This window comes from Macrobrachium rosenbergii, chromosome 56 (genome assembly GCF_040412425.1).
Source record: "Macrobrachium rosenbergii isolate ZJJX-2024 chromosome 56, ASM4041242v1, whole genome shotgun sequence".
NCBI lineage: Eukaryota > Metazoa > Arthropoda > Malacostraca > Decapoda > Palaemonidae > Macrobrachium > Macrobrachium rosenbergii.
Genome location: NC_089796.1, coordinates 23,517,159 through 23,527,687, shown reverse-complemented (window position 1 = coordinate 23,527,687; position 10,529 = coordinate 23,517,159). Strand labels below are relative to the sequence as shown.

The following is a 10,529-nucleotide window of genomic DNA, read 5'->3' as shown; positions in this document are numbered from 1 at the left end:
TCAGCATACTCAGCTGACACCATGGAATACAATTTATGTAACCTAAAACCCTCAGATTGAATTCCAAGTTCAAGGTATTTACTTTAAAGAACATACTGGAGAAAGCATAGCATATGCTTTGTGCCACGATTGACAAGCGTCTTGTATATATGCTGTGCACCATCAACGTTGTCAGTTTTACATTTCTGACTGGGAAGTAGATAATAAGTGCATCCCATTGCCCAATATTAGAAATCACATTCTCTCTTGAGAGCCACCTAGTTTGAGCAAGTTTTGGTATTTTATGCTGATTGAGATTAACTGCTTCTGAATCAAAGAAAGTCGTTTTGACGCTTACTGCTTCGAGAGAAATAAGAAGTTAGATCTTTCAGTAAAGCCTCTAAAAATGATGGTAACACTGATACTGCATGGCTGGGGCAAGCGCGAAGGAATGACACACACAGCCTAAGATGAAAAACATCTGGAACGACATCCTTAAGCAATTTCTGAAACCCTCCTTTTTACCGAGCATTGTAGAGCAGTTATCACTCCCAAAACCGATAACATTGCTAAATGGAATGTTTTTTGCTTCAAACATATTTCTAACTGCATTAAAGACCTTGAGCACTTCCATTCTCGACAACAATTATATCGAGAAGTGCGTCTGCAACATCTAGCTTAGTAAAATCAAAGTAACGAACAACTACAGCCAACACCTGAGTTACTGAAATATCAGTACTCTCATCTATTATCAATGAGAATTTTTGTTTTCTACATATCTCACTAATTTCCAGTTTTTCATAATGTGCAATGCCATCTTGAATAATATATGCCAATTTTGTTCTTTTCATATTCACTCTTTTGGCAATATCGCTGTCTGGAAATGCTTTTTTACACACGTCAAGTAGGTGATCAACTTGAACAAAGGGGACGTTGTGTTCCGAGAAATAACCAGCAATTAGGACTTCAGTATTTGCGATCTTCTCTTCTTCGCCAGTTGTCTTTTTCTTTGCAAAATCAGTTATTTTCACTCTTGATTTAGCTGCAGTGAAATTTCTTTTGTGTTTTTCAGTGTTTTTTATGGCTCATTAACATTGATTTTCCAGCATTTTTAATGGTAACATTACAGCATATACAGTAACTGTTATTTTTATTCACACTGTCTTGCTTTAACCAGTCTTGGAAATTTTCATCCTCTAACCACTCATTTTTAAATGATTGTACATACCAAAGTTTTCTTTTTTTCATGGGAGGTTCCTCACTCATAATTGTAGAGGGAATAAAATGAAATTATCACTAAAAAAGTCTAACCACACTAGAACACAACTTCGAAGTTTGAACTTAGTCAACCAATTATTATACTAAAATAATGAACCACTACTTCGTACTGCCACTAAGGTCACTACAACTGGAATGAACTTTGGCGACGATAGAAATCACGGAATATCTTGTTTTTCAGTTTCTCTCTAGGTAGTTAACACGTGATTTGCTCTAGGGCAGATTACTGTCTCCTCCTTCCAATCAGAGGAAAAACACAGGAGTTGTCGCCACACGCAAAACTAAGTCTTAATGAAGGATATATAAAGACCAAATCTGAGTGTATCCCTTAATACATATGTTCTGGACTGAGGTCAAGGGTCCGAAAAACGATTAGGAAGAACCAAAACAAGTTGAAACATGGACCTCGCATTAGAAACATGCCAATTCTTCCTAATCCCACACACACACTTCATTTAAAAATGGTGAAATATCGTAGATGGCACAAACGTACCACGATCTACTGTCTGGTAGGTCACCGTTTAAAGGATTAATGCCGTTGGTTGTTGTTTTGGATTAGCTGTCCTTCTATCGACCCAGGCCTTGCTAATGCCGCCTGTAGCACCCCACAAGGGAATACCCTCCCAGATATTCAAATGCAGAAGCCTAGAAGTGATCCATAAGGTTATTAAGATTTCAAATAAGAAAGAGAATCAAACTATGAGTAGCTTTCATTAAAGACACGCTTGCATTTCCTTCCGTCTATTCCCTAGCGTTTATTAATTTTTTTTTCATAAAATTTACCCCGTATTTGTAGGGTTAGAACACAGTCAACAAAATAACAGACAAATTTTAAGGAGCAGTCATGGGCTGATTCAAGAGAATTGGGAAGAAAATTTTACGACCGGATTATAATAACCCATACCATGAAGGTCGAATTGAAACTGATTATAAGTTTATGGAGAAGCGAGACCCTGACGCTGCTTAAGTGTAGCTATATCCTTTTTTTCTGAAGGTGCATGAAATTTAATCACACCATGACCCTATTTTAAGTTATTGAGCATTTTATAGATTTATATTAATTTTTGCTTTGCTGAACTCATGAAAAACCTAGATTTTGTGCATATTTTGAGAAAAAAACCTAGAAACCTAGATTCAAGTGAAAAAACCTAGATCTAGGTTTAAAAACCTAGCGCTGGCATCCCTGGCCATGACCCACCACCAGGTGGTAGTGAGTACCGGCTAGAGAATCGGCGGATGGATACAAAAAGATGGCGACCCAACCTGACGAAACCGACCTAACCGAACCTAGGATGGCGTGCCCTTACCTGGCCGGGGGTTTGCCCTGAACCCCACCCCACCCCCACTCCACAAACCTAGGTCATGACCTAAACTAACAAAACCGACCTAACCTAACATAAGATGGCGTGCCCTTACCTGGCCGGGGGGGCGGGGGGCAACCCCCCAGAATGGCCGTGGAATTAGTAAATCGTTAACTTTTCGAAATAGCACATACCTCATTCGAAGTCGGAATCATCTGAGAAATCCGGAATGGCCGATATCGGTGGCTCCATTCTTCTTCGTTTTGGCGCTGGGACACTGGCTTTCGGCAGGATCTGGACAACTGGAACTGGGGGAACAGGACCTCGTGGAATTGACCAATCCGTTTGGATGGCGGTGTCCCGTGATTGTTGTGATTCGGCGACATTAGACCGCATTTTGACGGGTGTTGAAACGGCTCTATTAAGGGATATGCACGTTTAATTAATTCGAGAAAAGCTTTAAAGGGCCAAGGGACATTTGTTAAGTAACGTTTTTTAATGCAATACATAGAAAAATAAGAATTATACATGGTTTTTATGGTACCGCTTCAAGGCAAAACATTATGTTTCAACACCCGCTATGTGCATTCTATTGTGTTTGTGTGTATGCTTGTATCGTCAGGATCAACAAAATGTAATGTGTGATTGATGTTAAGGTGTGTTTTGAAATGGTGATTTAAAGTGTGGTACGATTTCCAACAATCTGAAATTACCGTTGATTCTGGGTGTATGTTTTCTATTAAAATTGGAAGTAATGTTTCTGCGGATCAGTCTGGTACAACTTGAAAGAACGTGTCCTTTGCTTCGCGGTCAATCCCGCTGAGAACCCAACAACCTTCGACACGTCTGCCTTTATTGAATTTCCTCTTTCCAAATTTGGATTCGTCAATTTCCACGATGTGTCCTGGCCCCCCGATTTTCCGGTTGTCCTGAATCAAAATGTCGATACAAACTTCCCGGCAGAAATTAAACCAGTCTACCAAGGTATTGGGAGACCCAATATCCAAAGTCATCCGGGCATATTTCTGGGGAAGTTCATGGATCCAGGTGTGAATCAGCACCAAAATGCTCTTGAAAGAAAGATGGAAACCCGAGAAGAATGAGCCGGTCCGGATGGATGTTATTTTCTGACAACGTTGGAGGTTACATCGCCAAATGAAGCTTTGGCCATGCTTGAGCAGGACTACGGTGCCTTCATCACACTTGCCACAAGTCCCGCTGAAATCGCCAAGTAGGCCACTTTTCATTAGGTAAACCAGCAATGACCGCTCTTCATGACACAAGACACCTAAATCCATAAGGGTCACTGGATTCTTAGCCGCAAATTCCACGTGGGTCGGATATGACACGGAAGACACGAAAGTAGCCATGTTAGCAACTCTTGAACCTGGACGAGACTGAGGAAGGTCGCAGGGCAAAGCAGGTCTCGGGGCATTTCGGGTCGTTGGTCGTCAGCTGTTTGGGTGGAACTACTTACCTTGGCGAAGGGATCTCGGCACGGCAGAATGAGTTAGGCGGCCCAGCATACGAAACTAATGTACCCAACATTTTTATTTAACTGAAGTGATAATAAATGAATCTTCAGTGTGATTTCCACCATTTGTGAAGCAAAGTTCGATGCTCTTTAAGAGATTCACATGAACCCATGCATTAAATCCACATTTCCATCTATTTGAGCTCATTCATTTATGATGTGTTCCCTCAGGTGTTTCGTACCTTTCATTTTCATTGAGTACACCTTTAGCATACCCCATAAAAAGTAGTCAAGGGGGCTAAGGTCTGGTGAACAATGAGACCATTCCATATGACCATCTCTTTCAATCCAGTTAGAGAAATTGTCATTCAGCCAATCTGTTACCACTGTGGTGAAGTGGGCAGGGATGCCGTCCTGTTGAAACCACTCGGGGAGTCCTTCATCTAGCCTTTTAAGTTGGGCCATTAAATGATCTCTGAAGATGGGGAGGTAAGTTTCACCAGTTACTTGGTTATCGACAGATGGGTAGACGTACAGACATACAGCGGCTTTTGGCATATCTTCACAAATGTATTGTACAGGTATTAATAGCAAAGATTTAGTGAAAGCCAAATTTTTGACTTTCAAAGAGGAGTAATAGTATGAGAATTATTTGAAAATAAGTATAAGGCAGAAATCAAACATAAAAAAATGCTGTTAAAAGGGAAATTAGATAAGTGAGATTTACATGACCGTTTGCAGCCTGTGCAAGGAAGGGGAAATACGTTTCATATACAAGAAAATAGAGTACAATCTGCATGAGTATGCAGAAAAAAATGTGTAAACTAGCAGTAGAATTGAAATTCTTGGCTGCAAGGGAGTTGATTGCCTCAGCTAGAAGCAGACGAATATCTGTTACAAATTAGGAAAAGATTTAGGCTAGAGATAGGTACAAAAAAATTAAGTGAGCCAGAATGTATATTTGCTATGCACCTATTCCAAAAGGAATGGTTGTTCACTGAGTGAACTTACAAAAAGTCGGAAAAGTTAAACATTTCTAACTAGAGAGTTAGACAGTGTCAACATTGATGAGGTATGCCCTCTTGGATGTTGATTATTAAATATTTTTATCCCATAAAGGGAAATTTAGCAAGAAAGTCATAGAATCAATAGTGGATTGAACTCAACCACTCAGCCTGTGACGTCCTCCCTCCACTCAGGGCGAGCCCATGGGGAACGGTCTTCAATGCTCAGGAGTAATTGAATACTCAAGAGCCGCTTCCCGCTCAGAGGACGACACTCCAACCTCGTCATCGTGGTTGAATTCGTTGCGAGTTTTGGACTTAAACTCGTCAAATCACACTATAGAATTGATCCTATGTAGTATGATCATACCTTCAGCCTCCCAGCTTCGACATCTCATCACACAGGATGCTGACTCTCGCCATTACTGGAGACAGTTATGTTACTATGTATTGGCTTGTAATGTTTATGAAGATTTGTAGTTTACTCCTGTTGGTAATATATTTTGTAATAATATTAAATGCGCAAATTTCACAGGGAATTATCGGCATAGATTATTTGGTAATCCAGTTAGGGGGAGTAAATAGAAATGTGGTATGGTAAGGAAACAACGAAGTATTTACATTTGAAGATTTAGAGCAATTCTCCGGACTATATGACACCCACGTGACCTTGACTGTAGAAGCTCAAGATATAATATATGGCATTGTATGTATCAGGGCGAGCGTATTATATTTTGCAGTACGCTTGAAGAAGTGCATTTCTTGCTGTTATGAAATTTCCTTGAAGGAAGCAAGGCAAACAACTTGGTCAAGTCGGCCATTAGGAGATGTACAGATCAGATGTTGAAATGTACATCACCTTGCAACAAGTGTGGTTTCGTAATCTCCATGTGCACCTTAGAGCTTGTGCGTGCAACTTGCTTTGCAGAGGAGCAGCATCCACGTTCTGATAAAAGTGCCACGTTGTCACACTGCCTACTAGGGTACCAGAGGCGGGAGTCACATCCTCGGGATTTTTATCTTGGTCATGATAACAACAGTCTCACTTCCAAATGTGAATGAATTAACTGCAGAAATGCCTACTAGGCTCACAGTAGCCTTGACCCCTCACTCTGCTTTAGCTCCTAAACTAACTTATGTTTGGGAAATTCTGCTATTTGATTTGTGATACAAGGGTTTCGGTGGGTGATTTTGAGGACCTGAGCGACCTGTACCTCTTGACCTTGACTGCTTTTTCTTTTCAACAGAATTTTGCTCCACGTATTTCAGCAACTTTTCCCCGTCAACTGATTTTTAAAGTTTATCCATGCTAAAAAAAATGGCCACCTCCCAACAAAGTTATATTAATTATTACAGTTTTGTGCTCAATGATGAAGTTAGATATATATTGGGTGTCATCGTGGAGAAAATGCAAATCAATAAAAAGAGGTTGAATGTCATCCACATAATCGGAAGTATAGAAAACGAAGTTCACGATAGTGTAAACTCGATTTATTGAAAGAAAGTGCCATATTATTCTGTTGTCAGTCAACTTGAAAGTTGTATAAAAGAATATTGAGAAAAATTTTGATCATCAGCCAAAACCGTAACTCTTCCAAAGCATTTTAGCAGCTGAGGGACATAAGTGTTGCTAATAATGAGGTGGAGTTATCATCCTTTCCGAACAGATCTCAAAGGTTTGAGGCTGAAGGTATGATCATAGGACATGGGATCAATTCTATAGTGTGATTGACGAGATTTTAAGTCCAAAACTCGCAACGTAATTCAACCACGATGACGAGGTTGAGTGTCGTCCTCTGAGCGGGAAGCGGCTCTTGAGTATTCAGTTACTCTGAGCATTGAAGACCGTTCCCTCATGGGCTCGCCCTTGAGGAGGAGGACGTCACAGGCTGAGTGGTTGAGTTCCAATCCACTATTGGATTTATGACTTTCTTTTAAATTTCCTTTATGGGATAAAAATCTTGCATAAATCAGTGGATCCCATAGAAATAAAAAGGAAGGTTCATGGTGTTAATTTGTAGTTTTTAACTTAAGAGTTTTTAAAGGTTAACAGGAGAGACATATACATACATACAATGATTCTTAACATGCTTTAATAATCCTTACGTGTATGCATGCATCCAAAACTAATAGCAGACACGCTTCTATAAATAACTGGTGAAAGGATTACATTTCACGTGGAGTCTTCATCAGAGGAATCGAGTTTAGTTATGAAGGAAGAGTCAACGATTGCACCAGTAGCAATGTCTTTTCTTGCATCTTCATATTGTAGCGTTTCTTACGGCTTTACTTGAATTTTCTGGTATCATTTAATCCAGTGCTTCATTTAGAGTTCCTCAAGTGTGCAGTTTGAAAATTTTCCTTGCAGTTTCATTCTTGACCCAGCCCCAGATAAGATCTATTGGCTTGTACTAACAATGGTAAGGGGGAAGACGAATAACTGTATGGCGAAACTCCGATGCTAGTTTATCTATTACACATCTGTTTTGGATAGAATTCGAGCGTAATTTTACCATCTGTGTAAGTTCACTTTTCAACAGGTGATCTCCAGGATTTTCCCCAGTTTTCATGAGCCACTTTGATCGTCGGCCTTTTTGATGCCGATGTCGGTGGAGGCGAATGGTAGGGGACGTTGTCTTGTCCTTATCTATAACGGATGAGGGCGGTATGTGGGGAAGAGGTGTGTTTGTATGGACAGAGTGGAACGTATGCTTAATGTTGTTACTTGGTCAAAAAACCGCTAAAAGCCTATCGTAACAACACCACGCTCCCTTTGCGGTTTCTAAATTACAGGGAGATATATCTCAACCCAATTCATTGCTAACAGGGATAACACACTAATATCATTAATGATCAGTACCACAATTAAGTACCTTTATACAACTGAGCAGTCCCTATAGACATAAACTCAGATCGTAAGTTGCTGTGAGATACGATTTTAGAGGTACGCCAGAGGTCTCTAGCCCTCTCTCCTCTCTCTCTAAACTCGAGTACTCACGGGTTGATTTTCAGACCTTAAAGGACCGCTATATGTTACCTCGCTTCTATAAGTGCTTGCGTAACTTTAAAGTATGAACACAATGCAAGTTTATCAGATCAAATTATATTCACCATTCTTAAAAACTGAAATACAGGGAAATTAAATAAATTGGAACGATATTGAAACGTATTTGTTGAATTTAAGGTTAAAATTAATTTAATAACTAAGGGTTAAACATATCAGAGTAATTACATAAGAGACAAATGAAATGAATTACTCAGAAGGGAATTATAACTCGATGTCACTCACATGAACCAAGTTGCAACAAAGTTCAAAGGATAAGAGCAATCACCCTTTCTAAGTCCACTCAAAAGTTGAGCCAAGAAGCTGTACGTTCCGTCCTGCATTTGTGTTTTGTTGGGAAAAAAAAGACAAGTTATGCAATAGCCACAAACACAGAACAGATTTACAGAGTTTACATTAACATGTATGCGTATGTGCGTGCACTGCATGGGCGTGACCTCGCCCAAAATTATATTGTCACACACCACCAATTAATTCACTACATTTAACCAATATTTTGAAATTGCGCAATATTATGCTTGGAATTTATTTTGATAACGAACTTAAGAGAATTCTCGAGTTCGTTATCAAAAATAAATTCCAAAATAATGGTTGTTCACTGAGTTTCAACAAATTGGTTAAATGTAAACATTAATTGGTGGTGTGACGGTGTCAATTTTGGGCGATGCCCTCCATACAGTATTTTATCCCATACACGCCTAAAAGGGGCGATCAGAGGGCGAACAACTACCCTTCCTTTGCCCTCTCCCGAACTCTTGACCTCGGTTAATGGCTTCTCTGGCGAGGGGCACAAACAAGATCTAATAACACCTTCAACTATTACTATACGTGGTGCAATGCATTCACCAAGAGTTATTTCATATATAAAAATGAATTATTATAACTAAAATAAAACAATGCTCTAGACTTCGTGCTAGAAACATAGTAAAAATCACCAGGCAAAATAATGTCAGAGTGTCATTCTTGAATTAGATGTGGTTCTTTCACCCTTATTATGACATGTAGTAGAGACGTAAATATTTCTGCAAAATATATAAGCATGTGAATATATTTGGATTTCACATGAATACAGATACAAATACAGTAACATAGTTCTTGTCTGTCGATTGCCTGACAGACGCCAATTCACAGCGAAAAATCAAATCAATAGTTTCTTATGAGACAGACGATCCTAATGACTCTACAGTAAGAGATAGATCGCATGGCAAGAAGTGAATGCACAAAAACATCAGAAAAAATTGAGAAGAATTTCTCGCACCTGTCGCTCTAGCGTTTGCCAACACTTAAGATTTTAACGAACCACGCTTCATCTACGTAAATATATATTAGAAGTCTCTTCCTTTATTGCATATTTCTGTTTGCCGTAAGAAACTTCTCCACAAACACTGAACATCATATTTTCCATTTATTTAAGAACTTAGGCCATTAACTTAAGCTGTAAGGGCGATTTTGCTTTAATCAGTGACCATTGTTGTTTTAGATGAGCTATCACATGTCAGCAAAACTGAAATTTGGCAGAGTTGGCCAAAGATTATGCAATATCTCTTTGCTTGTATGAAAATGAATTAGGTTTATAATGAAAATATGTGAAGTAAAGTATGCTTTCTATATTAACTTGCAATTAATAAATATAAATTTAAACATTTTCATTTGAGCAGGCTCTAAGTAATCAAAGCTTTTAATAAGAACAAGACGTTTGGCACCGCACAAATTCCTTACTCGCCTCGCCTCACCCTAGCAATTTTAGAGTGCTTGAAAGACTTTTTTTTTTTTATATGCAGCTATTCTGTATATGTTTGCAAATAGTAAAAGCCAGGAGCTGAGCTAGATTCCAAATAGTCTTGACATACTTTACCCACTTAGCAGGAATAGGCAAATGATGGCAGCCTGTTTCCAGAAATGTCAACTGATCCAATTTCTCCCATTTTCAGTCTATCACTGTTTCTGCTATACTTGGTAGTGTTTGAGACTGCTAGATGTTCACCATCTAAAGCACTGGGAATCCGTCATGTCTTTGTCGGTAGGAATTTTGTAAGGAAAGTTAAACTGATGACCTCTCAGAAAAAGAAAAACTTTCTCCCTTCCCGTACTATTCCCCTGTTTTCGTTAATGATCTTCATATCCCCCCTTTTCTTATTCATTGCTAATGATCCCTGTCGTTATAATTAATCCTCCTTTCTTGTCTGTATTTGATGCCTTGTACAGTACTCAGTCTCTTTTGATCTTGCATATTGCTATTAATCTGTATAGAATTATGGGATATGACTGACAAAACTGATTGTGCTATATTACCTCCACAGCTAATTTTAGTTTCTGTGTTTGTTTGAGAATTCAGAAAATGGCCCGTGATTTATGTTTTTAGGTTCAAAAGTAACGTGTCACATTGCACCTTCCATTTTGGGCCCCTTTAAATCTGGCTATGGGAAGAT

General features: G+C 39.1%; 2 non-coding genes across 2 annotated transcripts; one reads left to right on the top strand and one right to left on the bottom strand.

Annotated features, from left to right (window-relative positions):
* Window positions 1–5,197: 5,197 nt before the first annotated feature.
* On the bottom strand, window positions 5,198–5,404 carry LOC136836780 (small nucleolar RNA U3). The gene has a single exon (XR_010852481.1). It is a non-coding gene; the product is annotated as a small nucleolar RNA U3 (small nucleolar RNA).
* Window positions 5,405–6,728: 1,324 nt separating this feature from the next.
* LOC136836783 (small nucleolar RNA U3) lies at window positions 6,729–6,934 on the top strand. Its single transcript, XR_010852484.1, has one exon. It is a non-coding gene; the product is annotated as a small nucleolar RNA U3 (small nucleolar RNA).
* The last annotated feature ends 3,595 nt before the right edge of the window (window positions 6,935–10,529 follow it).